At 34.3% G+C, this 23,753-nt stretch overlaps 1 long non-coding RNA gene across 1 annotated transcript; it reads left to right on the forward strand.

The window, feature by feature from the left end:
• Positions 1–638: 638 nt before the first annotated feature.
• LOC127835278 (uncharacterized) lies at positions 639–9,764 on the forward strand. The gene is made up of 4 exons (XR_008028440.1): positions 639–816; positions 6,656–6,882; positions 7,273–7,354; positions 7,856–9,764. It is a non-coding gene; the product is annotated as an uncharacterized LOC127835278 (long non-coding RNA).
• The last annotated feature ends 13,989 nt before the right edge of the window (positions 9,765–23,753 follow it).

Genomic DNA, 23,753 nt, shown 5'->3' on the forward strand with positions numbered 1-23,753 from the left:
AATTTTTCGCCATCCGTATAATGAATCAGCTGATTGATGGCGTCATAAAATGACATACTTATTGCGTCATTTTCCCCATTTTTTTGACGATTTATTATAAACGCGACTTATTTCACATGTTTCCTACATGTACTGTATGTCGACATATCTGACTTGTCAACTGATCACATTTTCCTTATTTCGAGTAATGTGCATTGTTTACAACCAAAGCATATACTTTTGACATTTAACTTAAATATTAAGAATGTACAACAAGCCATACACATATCGCACAGTTCATGAATAATCTGCTATGTTTGCTTTCCTTTTTAATTCACGTTAGGCATAGAGCTGTGTAAAGTATAAGATGGTAAAAATAGCATCACACTGGAATTGGGAACGTCCCATTTTGTACACGGGTATTTTCTACTCATTTATCTGTTGTGTACTGGAATGTTTTCCATTCTTTGTGTATTTATATATTTAATTATTTTCTCGTACAATAAGGGCATTTACCATAGATAAATAAAACATTGTGCAAGTTTAAACATAATTATGTTTGTATGCAGAAATCTGCAAATGCAACCGAGTTTACCAACGGCTATTATTAGATAAACTGCTCCGGTTCTTTCGAATAGCAGTAATGTAGAGTACATGACGTAGCGTGTGACGAAGAAGAAAGTTTATCGCGTTCATAAACTCATTTGAATAAAGTGATAGAATGGCATAAGGGTCTTTATTTAACTATGCTAAAATAATTATTAAAGACACTAGATGCAAAATCGTCAATTATTGAGTTAAATGGATTATTAGATGGATTTTAAAGGATAATTAAAGGTAAGATACTAGTTCTTACGTGTTTTGATTTTTGTTTGTACTTTTGTCGTTCCCTGTTCTCGGGGAAATGATTTTAACATGGGCGCCATTGATGCATAGGATCACACACGGCATACCCATAACATTATATAAAAAACACGTTCTGCGCGTCCTTAAATTCGTCGTCCGAAGTCGGAAAACGTATTGCCCTGTATATTTTGTCAAATAAAGTGTCAGTCGCTGCAATGGTCTGTTTACTCGTCAAAATTGTCAAGGTCTTCGATAGCTAAAGAAACTTCAGCGTACAGTTTATTTAGTATTGACAGACCTGTACAAAGTTGCGCCAGTCAAAAATCATAAAAGCGACATTTAAAATTATGGTAGCCAGAACTAGGTCGTCGATGGTGTACATGTATGTTGACATCGATAGCATTTTGTCAGGAGCATTCGCCGCCATATTGGATTTTGATCATTTTCTTTTGAAAATAAAATGAATTATAGTAAAGTAAAATCTTCTTTTCGCGGTCGTAATGTGTTAAAATTCGCATACTGCGTAAAATTGAATGTAGGCATATGGTGATATTTTTACTTGTTTTACAGTTTGTGTGTGAATCTTTTAAAGACTATTTTGCGTACCAGAACAAATACATGTATATCACTACGCATGGTTACATTTGTTAGATTTTAAGCGCTTTTATGACTGAATTAAAATTATTGTTAAGGTTATTAGATCTATTTATGTTAAATGTCAAGTTGAAAAAATCAAATGGGATAAATAGAATACTAGGATTAGCGTTGAATACAGAGAAGTTTATGTTGCTCGGCTCGAACACCGAAAGCGCTTGCCAAGGCTCGCGCTTCCGGCGTTCTAAGCCTCGAAAACATAAACTTCTCTGTATTCAACGCTAACCTAGTACTCTTTATGAATGCAGCACACGATGATTATAGAACCAATAACGGGGACGATCAAAGTAATACCTTTAAAGTATGCAGACATAATCAGAAACGTCTGATACTCGATACAACTAATAAACTGGTTCTGGCAATATATAATCAAAGCGCTGTAGGCACTGAAGATGTTCGCTATTGCATAATTCAACACGCAATTCATTTTTGAAAATCAATCGCAAGTTTGAAATGAACACAGGCCATTCAACTTTATAAAGTGTGTGTCATAGCGCACGGGTCGAGTTTTGTGTGCACTTTTTATCATCCTTATTATTTCATAGAAATAACTAAGACAAAATAAAAACAACATGCTTTTTGGAAGTTCTGAAAGCATAGAAAGTATGATGAAAATGGTAATGATAACTTAATATAAAGAAAATTTGCAGTCACCATATTAAAGGAATAATTTTTTCTTATATCAAATGACTATCTCACCAAGAATATAAATTCATAATGAAAGTTCCGTGTACAAAACTTTTGATTTTTGACATCATATACAAATTCAAAATATACAACAATCTTCGTATCTTGTATATGGAGGAATAAAAGTATATAAACATTGCTGGTTATGCTTTACTTATTACCCGAGCAGTTCATACAGTGTCAACAACGCTAATATAAACATAGGTATAGAGCACTCATGCGCTTTTAGGCGTAGCTGTTTCAGTTTTCATCTTAGTGACTTTTACATAACGCCAACAGACACGCATGAATATTTTCGAATATTTAATAAGCTGATTCGAGATACAACCTCTGAATTTTTGCTACATCACTGCGTATGTGCTCAATTCAAAGGATGTAGCACTGTTCAGTGTAAGGAATTCCGGACTACTCTCTGTATGCTCAAACGACACAAATTGTGGCCCTGTTACAATTACGCGTTACAATCCATCTCGCAGAATTTCACTTTCGCCTCCAAGATGAGAAAACAATCATTAGCGAAATAGTATAGTGTCACGATAAGAGAAAATCGTTTAATTATCATACCACAATGTTTGCCGTACTTGGTCAGCACGTCTGGAAATCATTCCTTAATGTGTGGATAGACTGCCATTATTAACAAGTTTGCTATTTTCAATTCAATTTTGTATCAAAAAGCATTGTTCTTAAATGTGGCATTTTCAATTCGCAATGAGATTTGTAATGACCCTCGTCATGTGAAAATGGGTCTTATTCCATATGCGCCCATAATATAAATAGCCCACTCAGCTATCACTCCTTCTGGTAAGGAGAAACATAACATATTGAGTGATTTTAAAGCGAACAGCATCGCCTATGGCCTGACTGCGCAAAAGCACATGTTGGGTTTAACAAACGCTTGCCGAAACGCATAAGACCCATTTTCGCATGACGGCGCTATTGACGTGTGATTTAAATGTGTCGAAAGAAAACTGCGTTTAAATCAAATATAAACATACGATATATTTCGATAGTGAAGAAAGATACTCATAACAAGGCATATGAGGACACATATGAAGTGCTCTCCCGTAGTATATTTTTTATTTTACTCACACTAATGTGTGGTTTGACAATGCTAACACACATTTCACGCGGTGAATAAGCAGCTTACAAGTGAAAAACACAACACAATAGTTAAACTTTTGTTTAATTGTATTTAATTATTTAGAAAAGTAAATTGCTAATTTTATTTCAAAGTCAGCGTATACGCCGACTACATTTTTAAAAGACATTTATTGTTATAAATATATTTAATATAATATATTAGGTTGTTTTCGGTTTTAGCGATTAAAAAGCATTTTCGAGGTTGCCTATAGTATGCATATAGTAATTCATGAACTCATATCCAACTGTCTATGTATTGAGAACTGTGAATATAAACAAGCTTAACCTTCTACTAACCTTCTGCTATTGCTTTCGTATTATTATTATAAATTGTTTGTTATATTCGGGTTTAGCAATTATGAAACTTTTTTTTGTCTATCGTATCGCTGAAGTTATTGTTGAACTTATGTTCAACGTTTTATAAATTGAGAATATAAACAAAGACCTATAGATAATATGGGTCTTTGATATAAATAAGCGTCAACTTTTTCCCGAATCTCTCATTTTACGACCTGTACTACGTCATTGAGTTGTATGCGAGAGCGTTACCTATTGCGTTGTTATAACCCGTAAACTTTCCTTTGTTTATCGACAGACGCATCTATTAATAGCCTCATATATCATGAATGCCAAAACAACCGGGAAAAAGAACCACGTGACCAAATAGGACGCAAAACGCAAATACCATGCGACTACGACTTTTATTATGTAAGAAAGCTCCGCAATTCCTTTGAAGTCGGAGCCTTGTGATTGCTATTATTTAAATAATTGACCTCTAACTGAAGTAAGCAAAGGAAACGCAGCACCTAATTGACCCATTCCTTCTATGTGCGAAGGCAGATTGAATTTTACTAATGTATGGTTTGCCTATTATAACACACATTATAATGCGGTAAATATGCGACTAACAAGTAAAAAACACTATAATTAAACTTTTGTTTTGAATTAAGTTATTTAGAAAACAAAATTCCAAACCTTATTTCAAAACAGCAAGACTACATTTTTTAGAGAATATTATTGTTATATTTAAATGTTTTTTTAACAGTTTCAGCGATAATGAAACATTTTTTATGTTGTCTATCGTATCCCTGTAATAATTGTTGAACTCGTGGTCAACGTATTATTAATTGAGACCTGTGAATATAAACAAGCGTAACCTTATACTACTGCGTTATTCTCACACGGACTCCCCTTTGTTTATGGCCAGCCTCAGATTTATGAATGAGCTGAGCGAAATTACTACGTCACGCACACGCAGCAGAAAGTGGACTATTTTAACTCAAACCTCTTGCATAAATTATACAATCTTTTCTTGCGCGGATACGCAAGCGGGTATTGGGTTAATCATACCTAGTCGTATCGACCTGAATTTCACACTAAGCACTTTAGACGAGCGCTAAAGCGCCCATCTAAAAATGGTGCGGTTTTGGTTTAACAAAACATTACAACCATTGAAATAGACAACACTGATAAAACTTCATACTAAATATTTGCATTTGTGCACGTAATTTCATCAAATGATTACTTATTCTGTCGTACGACGATAAAATCATTGACGAGAATAATCTACAATTGTAACTATCTTCAATTTCCTGATTCGAAAATGTCAGTGTGCGTTTCAGTTTCTGTAAATCTAAGCGCATGTCAATAATATGTTTATGGACGACATTAGGTACAAAAGTATTGTAAATATATTTTACTTGCTCATTTAAAAAAGCATCCAACTACAAATGGTGATATGTTTCTTCAACGACATGCCACGAAGATGTTGGAGGTTGTGTTTGTGATTTACACTTTAACAAAGTTTATGTTTGGAAAGGCCTATCAGTGTCGCTCCAACTAGAGGTGCTACTTACATTTTAAAAACCTGATTAAAATGTTAAGTTATTCCACATTACATGTGTGCTCTTGCCATACTGACAACAATTTCAGGTACCCTAATAACATATGTGTTGGCTTGAAAACAAGCAGTTAGACGGTATATAGTAGATTTGTAAATCGTTTAATCATAAATTAGTTGAGCGTTACTTTACGATTGGGCAATCATCCATATCCGTATCTATACTATTAAACCCTATTACGAATACAACGTTCGCGGTCGTACAAGAGGTGCGCATTGATCCGGAATACGGTTCGTTTAGTAAGCAAAGAATTAATAAAATGGTAAAGAAGGGTTTATTCGCATGTCGTAACAATGGCTAGTTTTAGGAAGTCAAATCATATTTATGTATTTTTATGTATTAATTACATACCCATAGAACACTATTGATCCCATTATGTATATTGTGTATTGTTTTATAATTTATATAAAACTTACATTTATCCGCAACATGTGTGAAGTAAAATTTGATAAGACTTATCAGCTGTCACATTTTGACGAATACAATCGTTGCATCTTTCAAGAAAAAACGTGAATTACAATTATTGATATCGCATTAAACGTTTTCATATCGAGAGGATCATGATGCGCTTGAGCGCTCAACTGAGTATATTGACATTTATTGTTGAAAACTTGATCCGATAGAAGGTATCAGTTTAGTAAATGAACAATATTTGAGATCAAAATAAACTAGAAACGTGTCCATAGGGCGCCCCAACACTAAACTTTTGTATCAAAACACCGCTTATGTCAAACACAAGCGGTTTATGGCCGTATGTGACTTTTGACCTTTAATTGAGATCTTGACCTTCGTGGTATGAAAACGGTGGTATCACGCGATATGCCGTCTTATGATGGTCTTTGTTTTAAAACTCAATCAATATATAGCAAGGTTATGGCCGAGACAGGCATTTTCAACCTGTTATATAGCCAAAATTGAAATTTAATCCGCACGTATGCCCTATACCTTTGAGGAGACGGATGCAAACGTAACATGCAGTCTTATGTTGGTGGATATATGTGCACAGTTTTTACAAAATCTATCATAGATATATGTGCACAGTTTTTACAAAATCTATCAATATATGGCAAAATTAGGACTGATACAGAAAATTTCCCAAAGACATACACACGGAAAGACTTACAGATGGACAGTGCCACTGCTTTATGGCGCCTTTATTGAATGGGGAAAAAACATATCCGAACCTCGAATAACAATTACACACACACAATTAACAATGATTCAATTCTACAATCAATATTGATAACAGTTGCCTCGCATATTACCCAACCTTATTTCATGACTTGAGTGGTAACAATGTTATTCTAAGATTTGAACCGGTAACTACTTTTTAAATACACAAACCCAGATTCGAACAATGTGTAGATATTGCAAAGATAGACTGTCTTATGAAGTGTTATCAAGAATTTGTATGGCCTTTAGAACATTAGCATGTTATTTATTTTAAGCTTCGACTTTGCGACCAGGATGCAAGAAAGTCAGATTCGAAGTCGGTCCAGATAAACATTCATTTCTTCACGATTGGATGAAACGTGTTGCCTCTAAAGTGGTAAAAAGATTACAGTTGACGTCTCGCACCGCACAACATGCACATGTCCGCACGACGACCGACTACGGACTTGGGGTGATCCAAATTTCACATCGTGTGCACCTTGTGCTCAGGTGAACTAATAAGGTAAAATATTTAGCAAACACGGTAACAGAAGTTTATTTATACAATAGGTTCAATTTTGGTTAATGCAATCCCGTAAATTTTAGAAATTGTGTGCTCTTATGTTTAATACGTAGATGCAATTCTACTACGTCATGTGTTGCTATGTAATCCGGGCAGTCACAAAACAGGCAAAACTATTTAATCTCAATGTAACGTTTTCATCTTTGTTGTAGTCGTTGGCATTGCGATAGTTGTTTTGGCTGTCAATTTTTTCTATATGCCATACTGTTATTTAAATTGTGATTTTTAAGCAACACATATTTTATAGCTATATCAAAGTAAAAGATCGCCAGGGTCACCGTCTTTACACGTTTTTGTATCTGTGTACGTCATTTGCGTTTCCGTTTTTAGGCTCGAAATCTAGGAACATAAGACCATCGGGTGTTTCATAGTCACGTAGCTGAACTGTGCTGTCGGCAGGGATAACACCAAGGTATGCATGGTTGTCATGGTCACCATATCTGCTAAGGCTCTCGAAGCCTTGTGCTTCGCGTACGTTGCTATGAGAAGACGCAGCATTTATATCGTCTATTGTATGGTACACAGTACCATTAAGATCAACTTCGTGCTCGTTGTGATGAGAAGACACAGTATATGTATCGCTTAAGGTACGATGCACAGGACTATCAAGCTCAACAGAATTGTGTGATTGCCTGCAAATGTGGTTCATGCTTGCTGTAATTGTTTATGTATTGATCAACAAAAGTATAAACAACATACGATTTAAAGATATTAAAGAGTTAACAATCCAATTTTGGTATATTTGATATTGCATATTTGCAATTGCACCACACGTAAGTGTATGTAATGACTTTACTGACTACTGATTTAACAAACATATTTTTAATTATTGCAAACTAAATATTTACTTTTTCTGTTTTATATATATATATAAGTATATTTCATAAGCTTTAAATACCTACCTTGTTCGCAGAGTGCGGAACACCTTGAACGACACTACAACGACAAGTAGGGTAAAGGCGACACCACTGCAAACGGAAATGGCAACGATAGCACCGATGGAAAGATTCCCATCACTTGACACCGTATCGGCCCGTGTTGTATGTGAAATGGAAACGATAGCACCTGTGGAAAGAGTCCCATCACTTGACACCGTATCGGCCCGTGTTGTATCGGCTGGAATAAAAACGAGTACCACGTGCAGTTTACGTATTGTATCCGAAAGCTAGTGAAATATTTATGTTCGGTTTTTCATAACCTAAACATATATTTGTTATGTGTTTACATTTTCATAGCAAATAAGAATATAAAAAATTGGTATTTAATAGATTTTGCCAGCACAATATAAAAAATCTAAATAACACAAAATGATACAAGTTATTTCTCTACCACGAGCGTTTGCTCTAAAAAGTTTGAGACTATCGAGAATGCAAATATTTTTACACAGAAATAGTATATAACAAACACTTAATGCCGTATTAAGTTCATTTGATGTTATGGATTGTTTAAAGGTCCCCGCCACGAATAAATAAAAATTGTATACATAATCTGAACGATGAAGCTCCACAAATATTATCAGTAGAGACAGTATTGTTAATATCTATTACTAATAACCGATACAGAGTTCATAACAATGCAAACAACATTTCAAATGGATGCTAAATGTGTGGTTAACTCATTGGAACGATCAATCAATTCCAATCCGACTAGATTTGAAGGCAAATTTGAATTTCTATCAGATTCCATATCAAATACCTGTTGCTGGTTGTTGTGTAAGGGTAGATAAAGAAGTTGTTGTAAATTCTGTGGCTATTACTTCTTCGCAAGTCAAGTTCATGTCGAGATAGGCTTGATGAGGATAACTTGTAGCTGAAGAAAGCAGTTATATTATTGGGTAGTTATTTTCTAGTATTAAGATAATATCTTTTGTTTGTAAGCGAATTCCACGTTACTTGATATATATATATATAGAGTTAACATTACTTGTATGACATTCGTCATCAAGTTCACTCCAGGTAACAATTTCAATGTGTTAATGACATAATCCGTACTGCTCACCTCTTGCTTTGAACCATACCATGGCTGGTGTGTCACGAGGACCTGTCTTATAAAGGTCCTTCAGAAGCACATACGTCGTCTCTCCGGGTAACAATGTAATTAATTGGTAGTAGTTATTTATTTGACGATATAAAAAGTTATCTTTCCAATGCTCAGTCGATTCCTTACAACGATGAAAGAAGTACCCGTTCGTCAATATGGCGCTGGAACACATTGCTGAAGATGCGTTGACGTCATGGTAATAGCCCTCCAGACGTACGTCTATCCAGTACAGAACAAGTTCGGTCAAATTATGTGCGTGAAGATTGGTTAACGAACACTTGCACTCCTTGCTAGTACTATTGGGATGGAAGGGTTCGGTCGATCCATCGAACCAGATATCGACGTCGTTGGTGACTTTAGTGGTTTTCTTCGAGGGTCCTCCGCACATTGGTATCTTATCTGTCACTGTGAATCAGTAACGTCTTTATTATCAGCGTGTTTTCATTAATCGAAAACTATTTATTAATTAGCCAGCAATTCGCATTTTTAAAATACTTTAGAGACGAGGTTTCTGATTTATAATACATGTTTGTTCAGATTAATAATTGGCTTACTTTTAGTTATTGTTATTATTGTTATTACTATAATAATCAGACTATTATCATTATAAGTAGTAGAGCCTTCTTTGGGGGATACGTTTTGCATTAAGTATAAGCGTATGATAATTATGAGTCCTAATATTAAAACAATAAAAATCAACAACACAGAGAGGTTTATAAAATTATTGTTACCACTGTCACATATGTATTCCATATGCATGTAGGATGTCATGGTCCCTGTAGAGAAGTCCATGACCTGTCTTGGCGCCTTGATGTCGGAGCATTCGGTGCGTCCGGAGCAGTTGCGGTATATATTGTATGCGCTTTCCATGGAAAGGAACATATAAAATGTGTCTTCTGCGGTGAAGTGGCAGCAATCTAGGCTTTTGTTGCAGTGGTCTTCCGAGGGGCATTGCTGCAATGTATCAATATCTCCGTACGTATAGACTTACGGAGTATGTTGTGTAAGGGTAGTCGAGAAAGGCTTGATAGGCAAACAGAAGCACAAAAACTCCAGCTGAAATTTGACATGTTTGTGGACCAGAACGTGATCTACACGATGAGATATTCGTCATATCTGGGAAAAATCTAGTTTTTGATTAAAACACGAACAAGTGCGTTTTTTTATTGCGCAATAGCAAAAAAATGAGGGCTTGGCCTGAAGCAGCGCTGTTCGTGACGTGAACACAACTTCTTGTGATGTTACAATGTTATGGCTCGCGCGCGCAGTTTGCCAGATTTTTTGTTTATCTTATTTGACATTCCGTTGATAACTAGAAATAATATAAATTTCGTTCGGGGGTATATACTAATGAAATAATCAACGACCAAATTATTGTGTTTAAATATCATCTATATAGAGGCCCGCATTTTGTGCATTGTACGGTTGTTCAAATAGGCGTGACAGAAAACTACGTAAGTGTCATTGTGTTCTTGAATTTGTCCGACGAGTTGATTTTTGTATGCCATTATCACGCGAGAAAATTTGCAAACCCATATATGTCTTACAAAACTTAGCTTGAAAAATAAACAAGAACAGGTTTGATTATGCATCTAGAGCGAAACGACTCAGGGTGCGAAACGACCCGATACCGTTCAATTCATAGGGCATAGTTTGGATGGTAATGTGCAATGTTTAATATTGGATTAATTAATCGTTAAAAGGATAAGCATTTGGTTTGGTTTGTCTCATTTTTATAAAAACACATTTTTTCTTTAAGTAAAACAGTTCAGTGATCATTATATCTTGAATTCATGAATATTACAATAGAAGTCGGACGTTGCATATTTCGGACGTTGCTATGCAAGTTAGTTCTCGATAGAATATACTCATAGATATTCTGAGCAAGATTCGTGATCATTCGGCAAAATGGAATCATGTTTCTTAACTGTCAAGCTATTAGATAGTATTGCTACGTTTTTAAAATTGTATCTTTATTAATGCGGTCGTTTTGCAACTTACCACAGTTATTCTCAACTACCTGGGGCTGAGTCACAGGCAGGCCGCCAAACCATAGAAGCAAGGTCACGTATTGTGGTCAAAGGTCGTACATTTAATACAGTATTTATAATTTCACCATTAATTTACAATGGATTAAGGGACTCTTTTATAATCACGTTAATCAGTTGTTCTCCTTTTTTAGAAAGTGTGCCAAAGTGTAGACTCAATATTCAAGGTCAAGACCAAACATAGAGGTGAAATATACCAAAATTGATTAAATACGCCTTATTTTGTTTGGATGATAGCACACATCAAGGGATTTTTATTGTTTTTTTTATAGATATATGATCAACAGTATGTACTTATGCGAAATAAAACAACAACCGGTAATTGATGTGGGTCTGATGCAGCTAAAATTGCGCAGAAATAAATGTATTCGCGATCTTCGATCTCATTGATATTACTGACCAATTGGATAACTTCCTCTACAAAAATCCACCAGCGTGTTTTTTTAACATACAATCCTGATTTTAACATAGCCTTTCTTAATTTTTAGAACAAACTGTGTTTAATACATCTGACGGTACTTCAATGTATCAAACATCAGCATATGGTAATGGCCGCACAAAACAACGTGGTTTTGTATTATTGTTACAATATATCGATGAAATACGACTTACTTACAAGACTCGTGTAATATAACATGTTATCACAAGTTACCAAACATGTATCCTCTATGTATAGATTAAATACCGCTTTTCACTTCAAATTTAGCTTTTTATTTTGTTGTTAATTGACGGTGACAATTTTTTTTAAATACGGAAGTGATACTAATAAATCTGTGTTTCTAACATTACCGCTTAGTTTTACCTTAAGAGTGAGCAAAGTAAACGATATAGCTACAAAAAGCAACAACGCATAGTAAACGATATATCTATATAAAGCTTTAGCGCAAAGTACACGATTTATCTACAGGAATCTATAGGCTAGCGCACAGTACATGATATATATATACAGAACGTTTTAGCGCAAAGTATACGATATATCTACAAAAAACTATAGCGCGAATTACACGATATTATTACAGAAAACTAAAGCACAAAGTACACGAAATATCTACAGAACGTTTTAGCGCAAAGTACACGATTTCTCTACAGAAATCTACAACTCAAAGTAAACGTAATACTTACAGAAAGCTATAGCCTGAAGTACACGATATATCTACATAAAGCTAAATCACACAGTACACGATATATCAACAGAAAGCCATAGCTTACAGTACACGATATATCTACACAAAATCTATAACACAAAGCACACAACATATCTACAGAAAGCTATGGCACAAAGTACATGATATATTAAAAAAACTAGAACACAATGCACGGCATATCTACATGAAATTATAGCACACAGTACAAGATATATCTGCAGAAAGGTATGGCACACAGTACCCGAAATATCTACAGAAACCTGTAGCGCAAAGTACAAGATAAATCTACAGAAAGCTAAAGCACCCAGCACATGATATATCTACAAAAACATGTAGCGCAATGTACACGATATATCAACAGAAAGCAATAGCGCAAAATGCTCAACCCATATTGCGTTTACACACAACGATGTAAATTACGACATCGGCTCCAAATATTCGGTGATTATATTTTCATTTTTTTGTTTGGATTACCGGAGAAGTCTTACGTCCCGCAATCAGGTAATGTAACCGAATAACCGAGTGTTCTGGACACTGAAGGTTCAAAACATCACAGGCCGCATCTGTACCGTAGCACGCATCGACACTGATCTTCGTTGACGTCTGCTGGATGCTTAGACCCACTGTTAACATGAATGTGGCATGTATTTTGAATATATATAACAACGTTTTAACTTTGTATTAAGCTATTACCAAAGGTGATCAATGTCCCTCCCCGCCCTCCCCGCACATATATGCACGCTCAATGTCAATTTAGATGATAGTTACGTTGGTGCGACTGTAATCATTTACCTGATGTTCAGAAAATATTATGGTAGCTAACTTGTTTCCAAAGTTATGTTAAAATTCCTACATGTCAAAGTCAACTCAAGTTCGACGATTCGGAATGCAATCACTTTAAACTACTCGGTTTGTTTACACATAATTATGAATTCCAGTAAAAAATGCAAGGTATCTTTTTTTACCATACATAGTTAATTTGTATGTGGCCTCCATTGTAAGTTGCTGCCAGCCAACTTGTGTTCACATTTTTAAAAGAAATTGGAATCCCAGTTTCCAGTCTACAACTCACTTATTACAGCTACTAATAATTGAATGCTCTATGATGACTTTTAGAATCCTCTTAGTCTAAATATAGACCTCATTCATAAGTATATAGTTTCGTCTTCACTAGTTCCTTCCCATACCAAACAAAAATCCTACAAGATTTTGGGAAATTATGCTATTTATAAAATGTGACATACTTTTCTATAATAAAAGGTACCTTAATAAATGTTGTACCGATCTTAAGTGACAAAACTCTTTTTTAAGTGACAAAAGCCATCTTTTATTATTCGGATAGTAAAAATGTTCCAGTTTGAATTGAAAGAGATTAAAATATAGGTGTAAGCTATTCTATACGTAATGCATTTTGTCTGTTTACCTGATTGTGAATTAACGAGATCCACAGATCGATCATAAACACAAAACAACGTGATTTTGCATTAGTGTTAGAATTGTTCGATTAGTACCTTATATTAAATGTTTGTATTTTACAAACAGTATACAATGACATTTGATTCGATACGTACCGAGAAAATTAAGCGTTAAAACACACGGTATAATCCAAAACGCTGTTAACTTTTTCATATTTTTGCACAGCAGTTGTTTTAAATATCCGTTTAAAAATTGTAATTATCACACGACGAGTAAGTATTCAAACATGTAATTTCAAGCTGAAGCTGGGGTAATAATGCGTGTATGCGACGCTTGAGCGACTACGATTGAACAGTTATTAGACGTCAACCTTACTAAATAAAGTGTAACGTTACACACTATAATAATCGAAAATTGTACAAAATATCATACAATCTTAAATAGGCAGTCACCTGGATCAACATTTCAGTAGCCTCGGGATATCAAATGTCAAAAAGTACCGGGCACGAATATTTGTTTACCTTATGTGTCAATCTTTGGTAAATATCGTATGTATTCGTTATGTACCCGTTGCATACGTCATTTATGTTGCAAACACGTGGCTTTACAAACATCCAATCAGAATAGTACACGTTGAATGAACTCTATGTTGCAGACTCGTGACTTTACACGGCCAATGAGAATTGCAAACGAAACAATTATCAAAGCTTTCCTTGTTTATATTTATAATAATAAATCAGTCTTACTTGCGCAGCGGAACAAAGAAGGCGCAGTATCGCTTTTTTTCGAGAGGCGGGCCCTTTGCGGGCTTCGCATGTATCTTGTATTTGACAAATATTTTGAAAACGTTGTGTTGTGTTAAGAAGCACAAATAAAACGTAAAGAAAACAGAATTGTACTCTGTCTACGTTTATTGTCTATCATTTATCGTGTGTCGATAACTATGTCACACAGTCTTTAAATGGCTGCCGTACAAGTGGCGAACCGAGAAGTAACAAAATCCACTAAACGAACATCAGGGGCCAACCGAACAACAACAACGCAACATGGAAACGGTCAGTGTATTCATAAATTGTGGCAAACAGAGGGGTTATTTCAAAATTTATAAAGTTAGAAATATAAAGTTAAAGACGTCATGACTACGAAATTTTTATAGAATTGTTTTGAAGAAGTTTACGTAGTTAGGTAGTTAAAATATTAGTAAAAATTATAATAAATTATCTACGGATAAATTGTGGTAGATCTAGTATCAAATTAATTAATATTTTGCATTGATCAATACATTTTTTAAGATTCTGATGAATTAAGAATAAAATAAATAAAAAGAATATTTGTAATTTACATTTTCTCATAAGTTTTAGAAATAATGATAGTAAAGGCGAACAGATAATTGGGAATATTAAAAAAATAAATATAAATATTGTATTATTAAAATATGGAATCATGTGCGGGCACATTTTTCAGGATAAAATAAATAAATACATTTTTAATTGTTGTTATTTTTATAAAGTTCTATTTTAAAACAAAATGTTGAAGAGTGTTAAATAAATTATGACATTATAGCAATAATGCAATTAGAGGTGCAGAAATAATTTAGTATTTTTTGTGAAGATTTTTACATATGTTTGTATTATTCTAATTTAGAAAGTAAGAAGTTGAAATATAAATCAAGAAATATCAGAATTGTACGTTATTTTAATGTAAGATATATAGATAAAAAAATGTGCGATGTACAGATGATTAAGCAAATGTTAGGTTTTTAAAAAGGGATTTATTATTAAAATAAATGATATAGGGACAAGCATATACATGAAAATTTAGAGATGTACAAATATAGCGGAATATTTGAAACTTGTTACAATAATAACGCAGTGTGAACAAAAACAATTTAGGAATGTACAAAAAATAGGAAAGTACGGTTAATGTGTGAGACTGACAATAAAAAAGGGTAATGTATACATGTATGCAATGCATTTTGCGTATTAGTATAAGATGGTGGAAAACTTGTACATACATACATCAAAGGTCTTTTGTTATTTAGGGATATAATTTAATGTGTTTCTGTCGCAGTTAAAATCTAACGATATGTACGTATTAAATTTCTGTTTTAAATGTACCTCATAGTCAAATGGATGCATGAATCTACGGTTACTCGGCTACCCGTTGCCCAAAAAGTAACGGCCGATACTTAAGAGTTTAATGGATGCACGAGTTTGCTAGTAATCGGCTACCCGTTACTAAAAGTTACATAGAAAAATACTGTAAGTTCGCGTGTTAAGCTTAACTGAAAATATCCAACCATTTGCTTGTATGCATGGTGGACAACAGCTTTGCATTAAATTTATATGAGCGTGGCTTTCAATTCGGCGTTTGAATCATATCATAGCCGGGGTTGTAAATCAAAACCTTGGCATCTTCATAATTTAGAGAATAAGACCCGAAATTGAGCTATATAAATAGATATGCATAACAGTAATGACACGGATTGTATATAAAAAGAAAATTGTCTGTCTCTCCACAAAGTTAATGAAGTTGACTAAATGCATCAGGCTTATGAAATCGCGATATGAACAGGTACGCCAGTCAAGGTACAATTCCCTAAAGAAATAAAGTAGCGAATACTTGTCAAAAAATTTACTGGTTGCACGTGAGTAAAATGTCTATACACCGAGAATCACAATTAAGAAATAATTTAACACGACAGACCAAAGGAGCAGTTAGGTAGGCAGTGTTCCTTCTAATTATATCTAATTAATTAATTAACGGCTACATGCATTAGAACGATATCAAATGGCTATGTAGATGGTAATTATAAATCACATCATACTATACGATATGAACTCACAAAGTTAATTAACCATTGTTTTTATCGATGTGGAGTAAGCAGGGAATGTAGATAGCGGACTTCCACACGTACTTGTCTATCGCATATCATGTTACTTTGCTAAGTTTGGGGCATGTGTTTTGTCATAATAGTGTACACGTCAACATTGGGTGTTCTGATGTAATAAAGAATGTATTAACTAAGACGTTCTAGTAAGTTGTCATGACGATATTAAATAATAACGAAAGCGAATATGTATACATGTTTGCCATGATTTTGAGCAACTGATGCGTGTATCACAACAACGTGAAGGAAAGATCGAGATTTCAAGATCACGCCAAACACGAGCGACATCATAAAAACAACGTCTTTCACAACGAATTAAAGACTTTACAACGCGAATAGCATGGTACATCACGGTGTTTTACTCTCAAAGTGAACACATGGTTCTATTGCTAAAGGAAGATCCAACGCCAGAAGATTTCGAAGGACAACAAGTGACGCAACACTGGACAAAATACTTATGATGTTAAACACTATAGAGTGGGTGCATATGGTTCATCTTTATGACATGCGTTGATAGCGCATCCGAAGTCAAATATACTTTGGCACACTTAGCCACCAAAGGGAAAAACTGCTATAGAAAATACCCTGTGAACATTATTGAAAACCTACTTTAGTTAATAACTTGTGAGCATAATGACCAATAGAAGATCTTAATGTCCTGAGAGAAATAAAGACGACGGACCCAACAACAAAAATACAAACAGCAACGCAAACAACAACAACGACGATTTAAAAAGAAACGACAAACGACGGCGCAATATAAACATAGGAAAGCAGATATGAATTAACAAATGCATGCCAATTGCCACGTACGAGCCTACAATCGGCTAATATTCATGACAGCGGCAGTGACTTCAAATAAACATCGTAATCGCCGCGAGCGATAACTTCAATACCACATGGACGACACCTGATGTACTGATGGCCAACGATTAACATATGATGTGCTCCACAACAGCTCGATTGACATTTACATTGTGTTTTACTCTCAAAGTGAACATATGGTTCTATTGCTAAAAGAAGACCCAACGCCAGAAGATTTCGAAGGACAACAAGAGACGCAACACTGGAAAAAATAAGTATGATGTTAAATACTATAGAGTGGGTGCAAATGGTTCATCTATATGACATGCGTTGATAGCGCATCCGCAGTCAACTTTACTTTGGCAAATTAAGCCAGCAAAGGAAAAAACTGCTATAGTAAATACCTTATGGAAAAACTACTGTAGTTAATAACTTGTTAGCATTATGACCAATAGAAGATCTTAATATCCTGAGAGAAATAAAGACCACGGAACCAACAACAAAAGTACAAAAAACATCGCAAACAACAACAACGATGATTGAAACAGAAACGACAATGGTCGACGCAATATAAACATCGGAAAGCAGATATGAATTAACAAACGCATGCCAATTGCCACGGCGAGTCTACAATCGGCGTATTATCTTCATGACAGCGGCAGTGACTTCAAATAAACATCGTATTCGCCGCGAGCGATAACTTTAATACCACATGGACGATACCTGATGTACTGATGGTCAACGATCAACATATGATGTGCTCCACAACAACTCGATTAACATTTACATTGTATAACAATAATTAATGTTATTCATTTCAGCAGAGATGCTTGTCAAAAAAATATGTTTGTTATCCGCATATTTTCCATATTATGTGTGTTTAAATGAATGATGTTTTCAAGTACTTCGTTATTCAACAATTTTGAAGTTTTTTTGAAATAATTAAATATAAAAAAAATCAAATTAAGGTGGAAGGTTGTGTAACATAACACACTATAATAAGCAGTCACCTAGAAACACATTTCAGTAGCCTCGGGTTATCAAACGTCAATAAGTACCAGACACGAATATTTGCTTACCTTGCGTGTCAACATTCGGTCCATTCCGTATGTTTTCGTTATGTGCCCGTTGCATTCGTCATAGACACGTTGCTTTTCACACGGCCAATCAAAAGTGCACACGTAAGAATAAAAGATTTGTTGTTTTATATTTTGTTAGAAAAAAAGCAGTCTTACTTGAGAAGTCGAACATAGAAGGCGCATATTTGCTTAATGTTGTGTTGTGTTCATAAGCAGAAAAAAACGTAAAGAATCAGAACTGGACTCTGTCTACTTTGATCGTGTATCAATGATTATGTTACAAGAGATGCTTTAAATTGTCGTCGTATGCTCATTGCAAAATCAAGTTCAATATTTTAGTTGAAATTAATGTATATAATGAAATTTTAATCAGCGATATAATACTTATACATTTATAAACAGTTCAGTCAGAAAAAATATGTGACGGGGAGTGAATGAAACAACCCGCTGTCAACTGATGCATCCGTATTGCTTAAGAGAAATAAGGTGTATATGAAGCAAGAGGACGGATATTGTTTACATTTATTAAACAGGCTGTACATCTTCGCCCATCACGTATTAGTACACCGCGTTACATCGTGTTGCGGAGAAGAGAAGACTAACTGGTTTGGAAGTTTGTGTGTGTGCTAAAAACTTTGTTGTTGTAGTTTATGTAGAAGCGTTGAAAAATGAAATTTAACGTCAAAGAAAAAGATGGCGACAGATTGTCTCAGGGCGAATGAATTAAAGCAAAAACGAATAAAATAATTTAAAACAAGAATTTGTAACAATGAGATGAGGCATATCGAATGTATACGTAAAAACAGTGAGATAACTTTTGTAATGTAACAAGCAGTGGCATAGACATTCCATATGCACGAATTCATATCAAAATGATCGATTCCTGTAGGTTAGAACATTTTACGTTGAATAGTGAAGGCGAAAGCCTTCGGACAACTTTCTGTCTACGGACAGACGTATGGACGGATATATTGATAGACAGACAGATAGATAAAAACAATATTAAAAATGGATATTATTTAAGTACTTTTTGACGTAGGGCAATAATAACGGGACATGGACATCATCATATTATAAGGAAAAATGCCTGCATGTTTGAATGTTGTACGTTGAAGAGTGTATGCGAAACCATGTGGAAAGCTTTTAGTTTACGAAACGAAAGACAGACAGACGGACATGCAGGTAGAAAGGCAGACGGACAGATGTTCATGGTGATTCGAGTATACCACTATTAACCTCGTAATAGGGGGGGGGGGGGTAAAATAAGTATATCGATGTGAGCTCGCATAGTTGGTAGTTCTTCTAACAAGGTTTCTTTAAATTAAAAACAAGAAACAAATATTGAGTCTCGAATTTGTAGTTTGTAGAGAAAATCGGAAAAGTTCTTGACGAGTATTATTTTTCATAACACAAAGGGTAATTTATGCGACCAACTATATTTATTTTTTAAATGACGGTTTTTATATTTGATATACCTTGTAAGAGAACTACTACTTCTTCCGCTTTATCATATACTGTAACGACAAACACTAAGACTAAGTCTACTAAATATAAATGGAATCAATTATTTCTATCTCAAAATAATCTATAATTTAATTTCACCTTCCGATAAAGCAAACAAATGATATGTTAATTCCGTTGAAGTCGAGATTCACATTTAATAAACGCGTCTGTGAAACTAGTTCATTTTGAATTTACTTACGTGTGCATTAAAGTAGACGTTAAGCCATAGACATTTAGTACATTTACTGAAAATCGCATATTCTTTACAACAAGGAAAATTAATTATCGTGTTCGAAAACGTACAGAAAACAAATATGCAGGCATGATTCGAATACCGTTCGTTATATTGAATTAACTATAAAACAAATCTAAACTAAATGAATATATGATTAAACAGACCTGATGCATCGCTGATGTTATTCCGTTGATGGTTATTGCGAGGGGTTTAAGTCATGACGTTTTTATTCTCTCGAAAATCACGCTTTAATGCTTTTATAACGTTTTAAAACGTTTTGAAAGCATATAAATTCGAGGATTCAAATTTAAGTGGCAATGCGGCATTATGACTTTGGCCAAGTACTTATATACACAAGAAATATGACAAAGATCATATAATATAACGTTTGTACAGGTAAACAAATATGACAATCCAGAAACGTTTGCATAATTCATCCTTTATCGTGACTCGAGAAGTTAACGTGCTGGTGCTCTGGTAAGCAAGTGACACCAGACTAGTGAAACTGGAATTACATTGAAGAGTATCTTCTTGATTCTCTCTTATTGCAGTTTGATTTGGTTTGTTATTTTGACTAAGATGTTGTATGAATAACTCTGGGCCAAGTGTGAGGTTTAGGAGCCCTTAAACCGGTTTTAAATCCAATATGTATTTTTGTATTTACCATTCGAAAGCACTTATCCCAGATGTATTCATTTTTGGAACGGTTTGTTTTATGATTTCCGTGCTGTTAGTTGTAAATGTGTCATTTTAATGAATAGTTTTGTAATATACACTTACACGAAATCAATGTCCAAATTGTCGCAACAACGAGTTAACATACACATCTGTATCCAATATTCCGATGTACAGAAACAACTCAGTTATGTGTTGGTAACATGAAGACACAAACACTGAGGATGTTCTTGTAACTGGAATGTATATACCCACTTTAAGTATACAGCATGAATGCAGCACACGATGATTTTGGAACCAATAAGGGTGACGATCAAAAGTCAAAGTAATACCATAAAAGTATGCAGACAGAATCAGAAACGTCTGATACTCGATACAACTAATAAACTCGTTCTGGCAAATTATAAAAATGGTGCGGTTTTGGTATAACAAAACATTACAACCATTGAAATAGGCAACACGCGTTGATCAAACTTCATATGTGCATTTGTGCTCGTTATTTCATTCAATGATTATTTATTCTGTCGCACGACGATAAAATCATTGACGAGAATAATCTACAATTGTAACTATCTTCAATTTCCTGATTCGAAAATGTCAGTGTGCGTTTCAGTTTCTGTAAATCTAAGCGCATAACAATAATATGTTTATGAACGACATAAGGTATTACCGGTAGGTATGTTATTGTGAAAAAAACTGTAAAACAACAAGCCCAAGTCGGGGATTCCGTTTGATTTAAATACTATGTATGTTGTGTGGTTTGAAAAATATATAGGCAATTTAACATTTCCCTATATACAATTCTAGCGGAAGTATACATAAGTTCCTCTCATAATAATGTCTTAAAAGATTGATTTTTCTTGAATCGCACAAAGTTATCCACATTTTTGGAACCCTTTCGTCTATTATAATTTCACAATAGAAAATTGCTAAAGTATTGTAAAAATATTTTACTTGCTCATTTAAAAAGGCATCCAGACTATTGCTTGATTTTAAAAGCTTTCAGTGGTGGTCCTGTAATGTTTCTGTTATGACATCCACTAAGATGATGGAGGTTTTGTTTGTGATTTCCACTGAAACATAGTTTATGATGGCAAAGATCTCTCAGTGTCGTTCCAACAAGACGTGTTACATTCATTTTAAAACACCTGATGAAAATGTTAAGTTATTCCAAATGTCATGTTTGCTCTTTGCAAAAATGACAACAATACCAGGTACCCTAATAAATATGTGCTGGCTTGAAAACAAGCAGTTCAACGGTTTAAAGTCTGAAAGGGTTTATAAATTATTTAATCATAAAGTAGTTGAGCGTTACTCGACGTTTAGGCAATCATCCATTTCTAAATCTATACTATTAATCCCTATAACGAATACAAAGTTCGATGTCGCAAATGTGGTTTGCACTGATCGAAAATAAGGTTAGTTTAGTAAGCACAGAATTAAAGAAAATTTAAAGAAGGGTTTATTCGCATGTTGTTCCAAGTAGTTTTATGAGGTCAAATCATATTAATGTATTTTTAAATTAACCACTTATAATACATAAAAAACATATTAATCTTAGCATTGTAACTTTCGAAAATATATTAATATACATGCATTGTATATGCCAGTATGGCTGACAATAGATCCTCACATTTCTTTTCATGTCTTAATTAAATAAATGATTATGTCAATATAACGTACCTGAGTTTTAATATACATAACCTTGGTTGACCTTCAAACCGGCCTATATACTAAGCCTACCGATAAACGCCTGTACCTACACAGGGATTCTTCGCACACGGAGTCTACAAAAAACGATACCATATGATATAAATATTATATCAACAAAAACGCTATATTCATTTTATGCCGAAGCTTTCGACCTTACGGTCTTCATCAGCGGCCATTTTTTATTTCTCATATATGTGACACAGTGTGTGTGTATACACTTTATTAAGTTGTAATAACAATAATATCAGTACTGCCTTTTAATTAACGATTTGTCATGAAATGTGTACACAAATCTACGCATTTGTAAATTTTTAGCACATGGCGACATGTATGATCGGAATCGAAATCCCTGGTTGTGGGACCAAAGTAATTCTATATTGTTATCCACAGCTCTTTACGTATGATAATGAACAGATCGTGTTTATTATTTCATACTACTTTCTTTCGTGTACATGTATATTATATATATAAATTATAATTGCTCGCATTTATATAACGTATGTTTAGTGCAATCGTAAGTATCGCCTTGGTCATGCATATCATTAATTGTGTTATGCATTAAGTTTTGTTGTAATGTCAAAACAACTTACCATATTAAATTGTAAATGATCCAATTAAATAAAAGGAATGCATATTGGTATTGTAAAAATTGTATTGTCTTCAATTTAATAAATTCTTTTATTGGTCGTAACATGAGATTCTTCAACTGAATATTTGCAAAAATCACATAGCTGTATAATTGATGGACTTTACGTGTGCGTCATATTAATCAATTATAAATGCTTACTGGATTACAAATTAAATCAGACAAAAAACTTTTAAACAAGCAATTTCGTTGAATTGATATAACCCCCAATATGCTTCAAAGGGCCATAACTCCTTTATTATCCAATGGTGTACAATGCCATCTGGCATGCATCATCTTCTTATCCATATATATACTCATACCAAGTTTCAATGAAATCCGCCAAAGCACTTCCAAGATATGGCTCCGGACACAACTAGAGCTTTGTCACAGATTTGACGAAGCCCCCCACATGCCGCATTGACACATAATATTTTGCATGTCATCTTCACAAAAAACAGCGGACACTATTCTCAATTTTTAAAACGCACTAAGTGACCCATTGACCTAGTTTTTGACCCAGAAAGGCCAATGTTCTAACTTGGCCTTAAGATCATCTCCATAAAACTTCTGACCAAGTTTGGTGAAGATCGGATGTAAACTACTTGAATTAGAGAGCGGAGACCATGCTGAATGTT

This window comes from Dreissena polymorpha, chromosome 6 (assembly GCF_020536995.1).
Source record: "Dreissena polymorpha isolate Duluth1 chromosome 6, UMN_Dpol_1.0, whole genome shotgun sequence".
Taxonomy (NCBI): domain Eukaryota; kingdom Metazoa; phylum Mollusca; class Bivalvia; order Myida; family Dreissenidae; genus Dreissena; species Dreissena polymorpha.